Source organism: Periplaneta americana, chromosome 14 (genome assembly GCF_040183065.1).
Source record: "Periplaneta americana isolate PAMFEO1 chromosome 14, P.americana_PAMFEO1_priV1, whole genome shotgun sequence".
Taxonomy (NCBI): Eukaryota; Metazoa; Arthropoda; class Insecta; order Blattodea; family Blattidae; genus Periplaneta; species Periplaneta americana.
In genome coordinates this window covers 1497746-1514363 of record NC_091130.1, presented here as the reverse complement: position 1 = coordinate 1514363, position 16618 = coordinate 1497746, and the positions used below count along the sequence as shown (strand labels likewise).

The 16618-nt window shown below is 37.5% G+C and overlaps 1 protein-coding gene across 3 annotated transcripts in view; it reads right to left on the bottom strand.

Annotated features, from left to right (window-relative positions):
• The window catches only part of Ets65A (DNA-binding protein D-ETS-3), a 420065-nt gene that overhangs the window by 269557 nt on the left and 133890 nt on the right, over positions 1-16618 (bottom strand). The window lies entirely within an intron of this gene.

Sequence of the window (16618 nt, the reverse complement as noted above, 5' to 3'; positions counted from 1 at the left end):
AGGAGCTTATCTGCGCCAAGCGGTCACCCGGTCTGCCAGCATTGAAACATTCACGGTCTTACTAATAAAAACTCTATATACAGACGTTTAACTGTCTTATACTTATACAATGAGTAGCTCGTTTATAAGTCGTGTGTAAATTCCTTACTAATAATCACTACATACGTCGTGTATAACAGTATAACTGTTACACAGCTACGTCATAGTTTCGTCATTACTTCATTACGAAAAGAAATAGAATATCTGAGATTCTCTATTGCATCCAGTAGAGCGCTCTAGTGTGCCGTGTTAAGAATCGATAGTACAACTGGCTCTCATCGATTACCACACTATATTTTGGTCAAAGAGTACAAAGCTACAGCAATACTATTCTAAAGGGTGCGTCAGAAAGAACGGATGGATTTCAAACTATCGATACGCAGCGAGGGGAGGGATAGAGTGAGGAGGACCACGACTGTTGGGTCAGCCAGAGAATGCAGTTTCAGTTGCGAACATGGTGTTGGTCTGGCGTACAACGTGCTTTCATCGTAGAGACATTTTTTAAAATTGAAGAGTCTGTGATCGCCACTCAGGACTCATGGATGTGGCTTCATTTCGTAACACAAGTTCAACATTAAAGAATCACCTGCAAATGTGGACAGAGACACAGGGTTTTCCAGCTACCTCAAAGATCAGCCCGCAAACATGCTATCGCACTGAGATTGTCCGAGGCTACGGTAAAATCTCGCGCCCTGCGACTTCTTTCTTTAGGACCATTTGAAGGCGTAAGTTTGTAAACATCGATCACATACACTGGACGAACTAAAGACGGCAATTCGTGAAGAAATCGCGGCAATCCCACCAGCTATGACTGTGAAAGTGATGGCGAACTTCAGAAAACGCCTCGAAGCCTGTATTGAAAGCTAAGGACATCATATGGCTGATGTTGTATTCCATAAAATAAACTGCAGGTATTGGTGAATGTGTTGATAACAATAATTTTTTGATTTGATGAATCCTTACAATTTTCTTGCCATGTGAAATCCATCCGTTCTTTCTGACGCACCCTATATTTATTCTGTTCTCTTTGGTGTGTTCTTCTGTGGTTACAAGGCAACCATCATCATAAAATGACAGTCGATACGAACAGCTGTTAGAGGGGCGGCCATTTTTTCTCTATATACAACGGTTAAACAAGGGGTTTCGTATATATAACTACTGCAAAGCAATTCCCATTGTACAGTTACAGACTGTTTATACATCCATCGCTTATGCATGGTTTATTAGTAACGTTTTCTGTCTCAACGCTGCATAAGTCTCGTATAAAAACTATGCACGGTTTATTAGTATAGGACTTTGTACTTATTCAGCTCAAAGTAGGTGTTGAAAATGTTCCCCACCAATCGCTACACACTGTTCACATTTTCTTATAAAATTGTTAATTACTTTAAGAAGTTCTGCTTCACTGATGAACTCGATTTCAGCTCTTACAGCCTGTAGTCTTTAAGCTCATTTATTGTATGCGGTTTTTTTTTGCATGAACCTTATTTTCAAGTTCCCCCATAGATAGAAATCGCATGGTGTTAAATCTGGACTTCGTGGGGACCACAAATTTTTACTGATAATTCTCCTTCTGAAAATTCGACGCAATTCTCTCATGGATTCTTCGGCAGTGTGAGCAGTGGCTGAGTCTTGTTGGAAATATAATGAGGAACGTTCTCCACAAGTCAGTTCACGTAAAAATGGGTCTAGGATCTCATTCACATAACGCTTGCTGGTAATTGTGCCCTGAGTGAAAATAGGCCCAATAATTCTGTGTCCGTTCACTGCACACCACGCGCCTATTGTTTCACCGTACAAAGGTGTGTCGAGTACAAGACTGGGTTTCTCCTGACTGTAACACCGATGATTTTCATTATGTAAATGAAAATAGGCTTCGTCAGAAAAACAAATTAATGTCGGACTAATTTCCTCAGAATTTACTTCTCTAAAATCCAATTACAAAAATACAACCTCTTATTGGGCTAGGATGGCCAAGAACAAAGTGTTGTATCATCACGACAATGCACCTACTATCACGTCAGCCATCGCGGTTGCTAAACTACACGATCTACGGTTCGAATGTTTGCCGCTTTCTCCCTACTCACCAGACTTCTTTATTTTGCCAAAGCTCAAAACTCACTTGGCTGGCAAGAAATTTCCGTCAAATGAAGAGGTTATCGCAGCAGCAGAAGACATTTCTGCAGATCTCGAGGAATCTGTGTACAAGGATGTTTTTTTTATTTAACGACGCTCGCAACTGCAGAGGTTATATCAGCGTCGCGGGATGTGCCGGAATTTTGTCCCGCAGGAGTTCTTTTACATGCCAGTAAATCTACTGACATAAGCCTGTCACATTTAAGCACACTTAAATGCCATCGACCTGGCCCGGGATCGAACCCGCAACCTTGGGCATAGAAGGCCAGCGCTATACCAACTTGCCAACCAGGGCGACTCTGTGTACAAGGAAGGTACAGCAGTGGTGGACTAAGTGTGTGAATCTCAGGGGAGATCTTCTTGCGAAATACGAGATAGATTTAGAATAATCCTAGTTCAAGCAACCCTCGAGTCCACTTCTATGTAATAACGGTTAGCGCATCTGACCACGAAACCAGGTGGCCCGGGTTCGAATCAAGATCAGAGAAAATTAGGCCTACCTGGTTGAGGTTTTTTCCGTTTTTTTTTTTCAATCCAATATGAGAAAATGCTGGGTAACTTTCGGTGCTGACCCCGGACTCATTTCACCGGCATTATCACCTTCATTCCATTCAGACGCTAAATAACCTGAGATGTTGATACAGCGTCATAAAATAACCCACTAAAAACAACCCTCGTACGGTAGAGGAGAGTGGTCCGTGAGCAGTTGATAGCCCTCCCCATAGCAGCCAGAGGACAATTCCAGACAAGGCCACACTGTGTTTTTCCTCCTGGGAGTCGAACCCGGCCCAGGAATTTGTGTTCTGCATGCACTGAATACTGCATGGCGATCTTGATAGATCCTCTCCCCCGCTTCCCGCGGCCGCGCGGTTGAAATTTGTCCCGGTCTCGCTTTTTATCCGTCCCCTCTTCGCAATAATTGAAAACCGAAGTCGCTCCGGGTGCTGTAAATACGGCGGAAGACGTGACGCCGCGCAGCGCCGGGCCGGGCCGGGCGAACGCATGTGAATATCCAACCCCGCGAGGAGATGATGGATGCGGCAACGAGCAAAAAAGGAGGCGAAGCCGCAGCCCTCCCCTGTGCGTGTCGAGGGACTCGGATTCAATACCCGACGAGTGTCGCTTCGTTTAACTCGCTCGCAATGTTCTGCAAGTTTCATTTCATTCACGCAGATTCTGAGGTAATCTATTCATCATCATCATCATCATCATCGTTTCATTCGAATGAATTAATGACTTTATTACTGCATTCGAATAGGTAGATGTCCAGTGATAATGTTGATACAGTAGAAGAGGCAAGACCAGTGCTGTGACCTAATCACATGCCTTGGCTATATCACCAATGAGTATGGAGGGGGAAGATAGGTTTTAATCTAAGATGAACTTCCGTGTCGGTCGATTCGCATAATATTAACCATCATGAAACAAACTCTCTTTCTGATAGCTCATTCCTTCCCCTATCGCAAGCTAACATGCCAGGTCTCGCCTCCTCATCTTATACAAAACAGAAGAGGACAAACACAATTTACACAAAACAAATACAAAACACAACACAAAAATACAAATACAAAAACAAAACAGAGACAACACAAATCACCTTTAGCACTAAGCTGAAGAACGTACAACTAGTCCACACCTGTGGAGTAACGGTCAGCGCGTCTGGCCGCGAAACCAGGTGGCCTGGGTTCGATTCCCGGTCAGGACAAGTTACCTGGTTGAGGTTTTTTCCGGGGTTTTCCCTCAACCCAATATGAGCAAATGTTGGGTAACTTTCGGTGCTGAACCCCGGACTCATTTCACCGGCATTATCACCTTCAACTCATTCAGACGCTAAATAACCTAAGATGTTGATAAAGCGTCGTAAAATAACCTACTAAAAAAAAGTACAACTAACTCAAATCTTTCATACGTTCTAATGTTAACACTTTTTAAACATTCGAACACTTACACTGCGCTTACTAAGCACTTCCAATAAACACGAACGAATCAGCAATACAGAAAACGAGAACACAGGGAAATGTAACGCAATAATTTAATATCCATCACACAGCCATACTTACATAGTACTTAGCTAATAATAATTAATTTATAATTACCAGTATTCTGATTACAACATTCTATATAAGTTGTATTTTCATCCTTCAACTGTTAGAGGACAGCCTTCAAAAGCCGCTGCAGGTAGCTGGTTCCAGTCCTATTTAAAATCGAAGACTTTCCTGTATCGGTCCTCAGTTTCCTATTTTTCATTTAGTGACCATGACCTGCCCTGAGTAACACACACCCTATGTCCCTCCACGCTCCACGCCCTATGCACGCCTTAAGTAATTCACAGAACTTCGATTTTTTCCGTCTAGTCGCTAAAGAGCCCCAACCCAATATATGAACTTTTTCGCTACCATGGCCCTTGCCAACTTTTATGAACTTTTCTGCCCTTTTTTGTGCCTTTTCAAAAACAATCTGTTTGTTTCACTCTGTATGGATTCAGCATATGCACTCCCAGAGATCCGTAGGCTCAGTCCTTGAGTGTTCGTATTATGAAATACAAGGCTTCCATGCTTTACAGTTCCATGGTTTGGCTCCTAATCCGAGGTTATCGTTAAGATTAACTGCTAAATATTTGAAGTTCTTCATTTCAGCATCAATGTTGTAATGAAGAGCGATAACTTCTCTCCATCTACTCTTACCCCATCCCACTTAATCCGTAATATTACTATGCATGATGCAGTCATCAGGAAATAACACTTAATATCGTTTGAAGAGTAAGGACCTGATCAGTGACCTGGGGTTCTCCGTCACGTTTACAAATATGTCCCTTCTTGCCACTTCAACAATCCAACTTTTACGTGCGCAAGCAATCTCTCTATCAGTCTATTTCCCTCCCTCTCCATCTATCTGTTTCTCTCTCTTATCCTAGAATTTTTTTAATCTTTCATCCTTCATTCTGCTAAGACACTCAATCGAGAAAGTTCAGTATTGAAAGTTGCGTACAATTCTTCAAGCATGTTTTCATATTTTACGAATCATAAAAAGCTATATTGCATCCAGGATGTAGCCTATATAGAGCGGAAGTAAACAGAAGAAATTATAAGTTAAACGCGCGGATCACTAGGTTCTATTTCAGTCAACACGACATCCGCGCATAATGAGGGCTTGAAAAGCGAGGCAGAACTATTAGTTATTTGTGCATGAATACATTGTTAATATACTGATAATTTCAGTAAGTTCTTATTTGAAAAAAAAAATTAAGTTGTGGTTTATTTAACAACGCTCGCAAATGCCGAGATATCACCGTCGCTGACGTGCCAGAATTTTGTCCCGATGGAGTTCTTTTACATGCCAGTAAACCTACTGATATGAGCCTGTCGCATTTAAGCGTACTTAAATGCCATCGACCTTGGCCGGGATCGAACCCGCAACCTCGAGCACAGAAGGCCAGCGCTATATCGATTACGCTACCTAGGCCGACTATATATATAATTTTCTACTACATTTTACTCCTAAAAGTACGTTCTTAAAATGTATGCAATATAATTTCGATACTTGCTTTCGAAATTTTAAGATAAACAGTTGTATTTTAAAAATAAATTTTACAGCTAGTTTTACATAAATATGGAGACACAATTTGCAAAGTGCAACAAAATAACAAACGTCTATCAAAAAAATATTCCTAATAACCTAAAGATTATGACTACCAAATACTATGCATGTAGCATTAATAGTTCAGAAGCTATACTGTTTAACTTTCTGTATGGAATAAAGCAAAAAAAATAAATAATTTGAAGGAAAGAATTGTTCCGGAGCCGGTATCGAACCCGGAACCTTTGGCTGAGCGCCCCAATGCTCTGCCAACTGAGCTACCCAGGAACTGTACTAGACTCCGACTCAATTATTCCTTTTTATATCCACATACTTCAAGTGGGTTGGCAAGACGTCAAAGACCCCACTATTGAGTGCACACATTTGCAAAAAAATTAAAGTTACAGGAAATAGCAATTAAAGTTTGTGTCAGTTAAAAACCCTGTGCACCAGAGCTTTAAAAATGGCTTCATAGCAGCTCACAAAGCCATAAATACGAGTTACATTTTATCTAATGCATTTTTCATATGAGTACTTTAACGGGAAAAAAATAAAATTTACTGGCTTTCAGCACATGTAATTATGCTTTCGTATGTGGAAAGCAGGGGAATATCCACGACGTAATTCTCTTTTACAACTCCACCTCAAACAAATTATTGCTTGCTTCACGAGAGATATAACAATACCTTCCAGTCCCTATTTACTGTGAAGATACTTTTTACTTGAAATTAACTAAATGCATCTACGCGTATTTAAAAGCTAAACATATCAATGAAATATTAATTAATTATAGTCCTCCGGCCTGCACTCTTATAGGCCTACATTAAAATAATTGGCAGATTTGTTCGCTTTTTACTTAAACTGAAATATCTAGACACCTAGTAACTTGGGCTTAAAACACTCGTAACGTGACGTTACTCATTATCGACTGAGCTTTAATTTATTTGATTCGGTCAATTTGGACTAAAGATATGGCAGAACATGTTCCACCATAACTTTGGTCCAAATTGGCCGAATCAAGTAAATTTGGGCTCAATCGATAATACGTAATGCCCCGAGTATTATAGATCTCGAGATATTCAGTTTAACAGCGAACAGATTACGCCAATTATTTTAACACAGAAACTGATAAAGCTGAATTAACAGGGTGACTTTTGTTCCGGATAGCGCGACATAAACCTGTCCATGATCGATTGAATACAGGTTCTGGTAAATAATTGCCACTTCTAAAATCTATAACTAGCTAAAGTAGAACCAAAGGACAACAAATTTCTTATGGAAGAAGCACGGGTTTTCTAGTGAATTTATATAACACCATGATTTTCTGGCTCTGGAATCTATTCCCTCAGTCGCCATATTAAATATTTTGTGCGAGATCGTGCGTATTTGCTTGGTTTCCGCACAAAACCAATCCGCGGAAAGTCTAAAATTCCACATTCAGTATTCCCAACCTAACACACATAACAATTTCTCTCTTCTTACCGCTTAAGTGACATATTGATTTTATTGCTTTAGGCTTTTAACATATTATTTTTAGTGACGTTCAATATAGTAATAATTATAAATTGAAAACTTACCACTGCAATTTCACCTCAATTGCACTGTTAATTATTGTTTTTAAATATTTGCAAAAATTAAGTAAACTCTACAACTCCACTAAAGTTACTGCATTCGTGATGCAAGTAACATTAAGGAAGGCGTGAAAAAATCAACAAGATCCCAGACTCATCATAGCCTGGGGGAAAAAAAGACAGACGTATATCACGGCCTGCTGGAGTATAGTAAACACAGAAAAAATTTTAAAGCAACAATGTTGAAGATAGATATTTTTGTTTTGCAAATTTTCCGTCATTGAACAGATACCAAGATGGAGATTTCATTGCGACTAATTCGAAATTCCTCTTTCAGTTATGTAATAAACGATCTTCGCACAAAATAATGTACGATACACGAGCGGTATGTTTTCTTTCAATTCTCGGAAATTAAAAAAGCTCAAATACGTTTCGCTTTTTCAAACTTTTCCTCGAACATGAAAACTTCAACATACCGCTCTTGTAACGCATATTAGGCCCTACTATATCGAATACATACGAAGTTATCTGGTCGCTTAGCATCCGATAAGTTATGGGAAGGTTTACATAGGCTATAATTGATAAGTGCTAACCTTCGTTTCAGAAACACTTATCGAACAAATATTCGTATTGAACAGATGTCTGACGTTCAAAAAGCCGGCATAAGAATAATTACCACTATATGCCCACCAGAGGCTGCAGTACCGAAGAAAGATCTAATTGAAAAAGGATTTTGATGCCGGATGGCATTAATCAGGTCATCTCATAAGTAAGTTTGGTTTTGTAAGATTTTAATGATATTTTTAGTTGGGCAAAACAAGTTACAGGAAGGTATGGGTCTATTATTGCGTATTGTGAGCATGTCGCGGTCATAAATTGTTAATACAAAAGATATAAAAAGAAAGTGATAAAGTCTGAGATTAGAGTCCTTCTAAAGCACTACTAGAAACAAGATTATAAAGCTGTCGCCTCGTCTCGAAAATATGAGTCGAGTGTGAAGGTGTCGTTAGTGAGCGTGTAGCACAACAACGGTTCCAGCGTTTCAATATGTTTTTTTTTTATTTTATTGGGTTATTTTACGACGCTGTATCAACATCTAGGTTATTTAGCGTCTGAATGAAATGAAGGTGATAATGCCGGTGAAATGAGTCCGGGGTCCAGCACCGAAAGTTACCCAGCATTTGCTCCTATTGGGTTGAGGGAAAACCCCGGAAAAAACCTCAACCAGGTAACTTGCCCCGACCGGGATTCGAACCCGGGCCACCTGGTTTCGCAGCCAGACGCGCTGACCGTTACTCCACAGGTGTGAACTTCAATATGGTGAAGGAGACATTAAAGATTTGCAACGTCCCGGAATTCCTAACTTATGGATATTGAGAATACACACAGAGTTTTGAAGAAAATCCACAAAACAGTAGTACTCGTAGGTTGCCAAAAGAACTTGGTGCTTCAAAAGATATACAATATATCGCCACATTAAGACACTCAGAAGTTGTAGATCTGTACCTCATGAATTGACACCTGAATACGCTCAACGCAGAGTGGATGTTTGTTGTCAAATTATCACTAGATTTATTCAGAGAAGTGTTACATGTGATGAAAAATGGGTATAGTACCGTATCCATGATAGCTCAAAACTGTGGTTCGATCCCCTTCCGCCTGCCAAATCCGTCGTTGAACAAAATCGGTTCGATCCCAAAATAATATTATTTTATCTATTTATTTACTTATTTATTTATTTATTTATTTATTTATTTATTTATTTATTTATTTATTTATTTATTTATTTATTTATTTATTTATTTATTTATTTATTTATTTATTTATTTATTTATTTATTTATTCTGTTGCAGTTAAGACCATCAGGCCTTCTCTTCCACAACACCACGAATACAAATACAATATTAATGTCTGGTATAATTTTGAAGGTGTGATTTACTGAGAGTTTGTTTCAAACGGACGTGCAGTCGATGAGGATGTTTATTATCGACACCTTCAATGAGTTAAAGGAGTTTTGAGAGATTGGTGCCCGGCATTGGTTAATCTATACTAATAATAAATCTGTAGCCGAAATTTTTCTGTAATTTTCGATTTTCCAAAAATAATTGGTTCTAACATATATAATTAACTACCCTGAAACCGAAAATCGCTTTTTTTTATTTTTGTTTGTATGTCTGTCTGTCTGTCTGTCTGTTACCTTTTCACGCGATAATGGCTGAACCGATTTATATGAAAATTGGAATATAAATTAAGTTCGTTGTAACTTAGATTTTAGGCGAAATGACATTCAAAATACGTTATTTAAAAGGGGGGTTATAAGGGGGCCTGAATTAAATAAATCGAAATATCTCGCTTATTATTGATTTTTGTGAAAAATGTTACATAACAAAAATATCTTTAAAAATCATTTCCGATAAGTTTTATACTTCGAAAAATTTTGATAGGACTGATATTTAATGAGTTAAATGAGTTTTAAAATTAAAATACAATGCTAAGTAAGGCGGTGTAATGAAATGAAAACAAATGACTACGTCTATAAGGGGTTTTGAACAACAACAATCGAAAGCTATGAAACATAGCCCACAGAGAATGTTTCTGTGTTTGCATGAAGTAATATTGAAAGCTAAATTAACCTATTTGTTTAATTTTCACCATTGGAAAGTGTAGTTTCTCTAGATGGACATAATGCTATAATGTTATTACAGTAACTTCTGAGTGCTCTTGGACGAAATGATCGCATTTTAATTATTTAAATACAATTTAAATTAAGTAACATATTAAGCGATTTATCCTTCTATCAAACACGAATGTTCCCTGGATCAAACGTCCTATTATATTATGTAATTACTTTATATTTATTTCTAACGGGTGCAGCGGAGCGCACGGGTACGGCTAGTAGATATATAATTCTCTTTCAACAGGACAACGCGAGACCTCATACTCCTCGGATAATCCACAATTAGGAGGAATCGAACTGCTACTACAGCCTACACATATCCCTGGTCTCGCCTTCAGATTACCATGTGCTTCGATCTATGGCCCATTTTCTGGGTGGAAGAAATTTACAATATTTGGAAGCTGCTGAAATGGATGTCACCGAATTCTTCGCATCAAGAGCCAGAAACGGGTATCCTCGCAGGACCATAGAATATAATGGCCTTTACTTCGAAGATAAGATTAATTTCTTGTCACGGCACGTGGTGGTCTGTACAATGGAGTAAATTAATCGGGCTTCGACTCAGCAGGCACACTGTAGCAGAAGAAGCTACTTTGTATGCACCCTGTGGCGTGTTTTACAGCAAGTAGTGATGTTTTACATACACACTTTCCAGTAAACTGGCTCGCAGCTTCATAAATACACACATACGGTCACGGAGCGCATTCCAGCAGACGAGCCACAAAACAACACCAACGAGTCGGAATTAATCTGTTCTGCCACGCTCAGCTGCGCGCCGCTCCCGCTACTTACACAATTATTTTATAAAAATGCACACATGTAAGCAACTCTTCTTGTGTTCGCACCTGACGTATGCTTCTCAGACTTAAACAAGTCCACGTGTCCGCGACGCTGACGTCAACAGTGTCAGCACATCTCACAGCAATCTGTTTCGGCAGTGTACTTAATAATAATAATAATAATAATAATAATAATAATAATAATAATAATAATAATAACAACAGTGGTAGCGTTGTATGGTCTTTGCTTTCATTTCACATTTCATACAAAATACTCTCCAATTACGAAGGGAAAGTTGACAGGTCTGAACCAGACCACAGGATTCATCATAAGTGAAACGTATCACTTACAGTGGATGTCTGCAACACTGAAGGTAAGCTCGGCCACATCGTTACTCCCACAGCACACCAGTGAGTCTTATTTGTTACATTAATGCTCTCTCCCCCTCACTCTCTCTCTACAATGTTAAGGAGTTGATAACGTCAATTAATATTTTTCCAGGAAATGTAAGGAAATGGGACATGAGATTGCTACAGATTTGAGTAACTTTCCTGTATCTCAACGCGATCTGTGAAAATATTTTCCTTTCTACTTTAACATATGAAAATGTACGTGCTTTCCTATCTAATAGGCTACATAAAGGGAATAGCATTCTGAAAAAAATATACATTGTTCCTAAAGTCTCTGACGGATTTCACCCATTAATATTGCGAAAAGTATTAAAGACAGAAACGTGCGATTTTCTACGTTGCAATTATGAACTCAAAAACTGTCTGTGTACTGCGCTAGATGTGTAGTTTCCATAGCAACACTATGAGTAATAATAATTATTTATTTATTTAATCTAGCAGAGCTAAGGCCAGTAGGCCTTCTCTTCCGCCCAGCCAGACTCTAATTCTAATTGAATGCAATTGCTTACATAGTTATTAAATTAATATCTAGACCATAAAACAACATGAAAGTAAATAATGAAAGTTGGATAAGTAATGTTAGTGTGACAATAATAAACATTGGTAAGAAATAGTTATAATAATAATAATAATAATAATAATAATAATAATAGTTATTATTATTATTATTATTATTATTATTATTATTATTATTATTATTATTCTCCGTTAAGTGGTTCTTATAACCATTTAATTAGTTTAATGTTCACGTAATCTCACGTTTCACTAACTTGCTTCCGTTGTCCTTACGTAATTTTGTCTGACTTACAAATTGCCTTGACATAAGCTATTTAATGTGTTTCAGGTATATTTCTCACTACTTGGTTCAGTGGAAGAGAAAGCTTCATATAGACCTTAACTCTGTCTACTGCTGCTGCTGCTGCTGCTACTGCTACTACTAGGCCTAATACTAATATTAATAATACTAATACTAGGCCTAATAATAATAGTAATTTTTATTTATTTTATTTATTTATTTAGAATATTAACGTGCAAAAACAACAGCACAAGGCCAATTACAGTTTTGCACGATACAAAACAGAACAAAACAACAAATGATGATGAGAATGAATGATAGAAAATGGCAATGAGATGAAATACAAACAATATAATGGTCTACATAATCAATGATCAAATAATAATTATAAAATTATGAAATTAGTACAATGAGATAATTGAAATAATGGAATAGTCTACATTAATCAATTGACCAAATGCAAGAAATAAAATGGACAAATAATTATTAAAATAAGATCAGTGAGTTAAAAACTTAAAGATATACTACACATTAAATGGATCCAAGTTGAATCCATGCAAATTAGCATATTTAATGCATCTGCAGACCGGAGAGAGAGATTTAGGATTCTTATTATAAAACAATTTATGAAATCTTAAACCATTAGCAGGAATACGAAGACTGATATTGCTTATGAAAGATTCACAATATCACCCTTAATGACTTTGCAAAAAAATAAATAATCAAGATCCTGACGTCTGGTAATAATAATAATAATAATAATAATAATAATAATAATAATAATAATAATAATAATAATAAAACTACTACCCTATCAGCCACAAGAAACGCAAAACTCTGGATGTTTTACTAAAGTTAGGGTTTGATCTCTGACATTCAATAATTTAAACTACATCGACATAAACAGAATTTTTTTTACAAAGACGAAGTCTACTGAAGGGCATTTAGGAAGCATTTTTCCGTGATGAATGGTGTATATGTTTACAGCTATAAATGTTCAGAAGGGTAAATATAAAAAGAGAACGAACGCAAGAACTCGCAGCCTTGTTGAGCTAAACGAAACATAACGTGTCTTATTGACATTTCCATAATGCATGAGATTAAAAAAGAAGCCGCTTTGCAATCTGTATCAGTGCATAAATTTAGATGTATCAGCCGTAATTAGAGCGCGCGGGGGTGGAACGAGTGCCATTTCCTGGGGAAGAGGCGGCACCTGAATTAATTAGCTTGTAAGAAGGCGGGACAAGCGTCTTATCTGGCGCTAATTACGCCAGGCACGCGACGCGTACACACGGTGCAAATACCCGCGGTGCGGTGTCACGAGTTCGAAGATCAATATGAGTGAGGCCCGTCTCACATCTTTCCACATCGACTCCCGCACACAGTGGCGGTCCGTGTAGTGTAGAATGGAGGGTAGGGTGGCACTTGAAAGAGAGTTAGAAATAATAGTAATATGCGTTACAAGAGCGGTATGTTGAAGTTTTCATGTTCGAGGAAAAGACTGAAAAAGCGAAACGTAGTTGAGCTTTTTTAATTTCCGAGAACATGAAAACAAACATACCGCTCGTGTATCGTACATTATTTTGTGCGAAGATCGTTTATTACATACCTGAAAGACGAATTTCTAATTAGTTGCAATGAAATCTCCATCTTGGTTTCTGTTTAATGACGGCAACTTTGGAATACCAAAATATTTATCTTCAACATTGTTGCTATAAAATGTTTTCTGTGTTTACTATACTCCAGCAGGCCGTGATATACGTCTGTCTTTTTTTTCCCCCAGTCTATAAATGCGAACTTAAAACAAACGGTAAGGTTATGTAATGATTTATTTTTCATTTTAATATTTTAACAATATTATTTATATAACATATTGCAGTAATAACATCGGCATCTGGAATCTTGTTGATTTTTTTCACGGCTTCCTTAATGTTACTTGCATCACGAATGCAATAACTTTTGTTGAGTAGTAGAGTTTACTTAATTTTTGCAAATATTTAAAAACAATAATTAACAGTGCAATTTAGGTGAAATTGCAGTGGTAAGTTTCCAATTTATAATTATTACTAGGTTAAACGTCTCTAAAAATAATATGTTAAAAGCCTAAAGCAGTAAAATGAATGTGGCGCTTGAGTGGTAAGAAGAGGGAAATTGTTATGTGTGTTAGGTTGGGAATACTGAATGTGGAATTTCACACTTACTGCGTATTTGTTTTGTGCGGAAAGCAAGGAAATACGCACGATCTCGCACAAAATTTATTTTTATTATCTCCGCTGTGGATTATTTGAGACAGTTTTGTGTCTTCGTAATCTGAGAAAAATTTGGCGCATTTGGACGTCATTTGCCGGTGTTCGATCTTATGAAATATTAACAATATAGAATTTGTTTAATATATGGCTTAGAGTAATATATTTTATCAACAATACTGAAGTAATTATCACATTAGGAAATTCTAATATTTTATCTTTATATTCACAAAGTTTCGATATTAAAAATACAGCTAATATTTGACATACTGTTAACATTCCTCAAAATCGAATAATTTCAAGGAAAAATTGTTCCGGGGCTGGGTATCGATCCCGGGACCTCTGGTTGAACGTACCAGCGCTCTACTAACTGTGCTACCCAGGACCTCCAACCGACAGCGTCTCAATTTTTCCCTTTATATCCACACAAATCGAATGGGCTGACAAGACGCCAGAAACTCACATCGAATGCACACAAACTCTGTGTGACTTGAAATTGTGGTTTTCTGTTAACATATACCTACAGTAATGTAAGAATATTAATTCCAAGTCACACAGACTTTGTGTGCACTAGATGTGGGTCTCTAGCGTCTTGTTAGCCCACTCGAGTTATGTAGATATAAAAAGAAAAATTGAGACGTTATCGGGTGAAGTTCCTGGGTAGCACAGTTGGTAGAGCGCTGCTACGTTCAACCAGAGTTCCCGGGATCCATACCCGGCCCCGGAAAAATTTTTCCTTGAAATTATTCAAGTCTGCTTCAGGATTTATTAACTTTTAAAAATAAATGAATCATCATATATCTGAAAGCAAGTAGGCTAATGGTCTCTTAAACCATAAAAAAATAATTGATGGTATACAATTATTGTTATTAGTGATATTAAGCCCTTACATATAAATAATAGGCAATAATTATAGTAGCTGATGTATAATATGCTCGTGTATCTTCATCTATTCACAGGGAGCTTTACCTGAAAACTAGACTCGCATCCCTCAACATCGTTTGTCACTAGTCTAAAGCTCTCTTCTAACTTACAACTTTTAGTCAATTTTTTCTCTCCCCTGTCTGAGGCTTTACGCTGACTTCAGCTGCAATGTGCAACAAATACTGCTTTAGCTATTCAGAGATTGTGACAACACTATTGAATTGTTTTATTAAGGCCTCTCCCATATTGACCACTTTCATTCCAAAATCAGGGTGTTTAAAATTTCATATGACAGTCCTAGAGTTTCAAAAACCAATATGAACTGCGTGAACACAAGCTTGGTAAAGTCACTTTCTAGTTCCGTGTTACAAATTATCTCTCTCTTCTGGGTCAAACAGAGCAAGGGGTACCAATCCCCTGCCAAAGTACCTACCATAAATGGTTACAACATTGATTTAAAACTGCACTAGCTATTTCCTCAGTAATGTACTTCAAGTTGTCAAGGATTTCAGCAACAGCAAGTCGTTCCTTGGAGCTGATTTTACAGAAGGGGCATTACGCCAGGCAATGAAAATGCAGACATTTTTCAAACCTTCCACTGAGAGCGGAACATCCGCGTTCCTCTAGCCATCGACACCACCGAACTCATCTGAGACACCCAGGAGCGCTGAAACGGATTCCTCTCGGAGGTACAGATTATACACAGCTCAGTTCGAGGCTAAGGACCTCAAGCCGCCTGAAGGCCAAGTCAAGAATTTCCTGTTTATTCACCCCATTTTATACCAGTTCTTCATCTGCAGTAATTTCAAATTAATTGCAATACATACATACATTCCATTCCATTACTAGACTCTTGCGGAAGTTTCTAAATAGTCTTAAATGACCAAGTTGTTATTTTTTTTCTCCTCTCTCTCTCTTCTTATTTTTTTTTCTCTTTTTTTTTTATTATCTTGATACATTACTTAATCATTCGTATTTGCAGGCCATTTTGTACGACTTTGCTAATCAACATTTTATGTCTTGTAAGCCACATGTATTCTCCTATTAGTATATTAACTGTATAGTATATCTGAAGTTAATTAATCGTCGAATTTATCTCGAGAATTTTAGGTCTTATAAATTGTGTGTGTGTGTGTGTGAGTGTGTATATTCCCCTTATGTTATGTAACTGATTTTGATTATGTGTAATTTTCTACATTATTTTATAGATTATGTAACCGATCTTGACTATTTGTAATTTTATATTATGCAACTGATCTTGTCTGTTGTAATTGTCTACTATATTTTATGTAATTTCTAAGGTATTTTCTTTTGTGTTGTTTTGTAATGTAATTTTGTATTTCATGTACGAGTATATTATTGAAACCTGGTTGAGTGGAAGAGAAGGCCTCATGGCCTTAACTCTGCCAGGCAAAATAAACCTACCACCACCACCACCACCACCACCACCACCACCATCACCA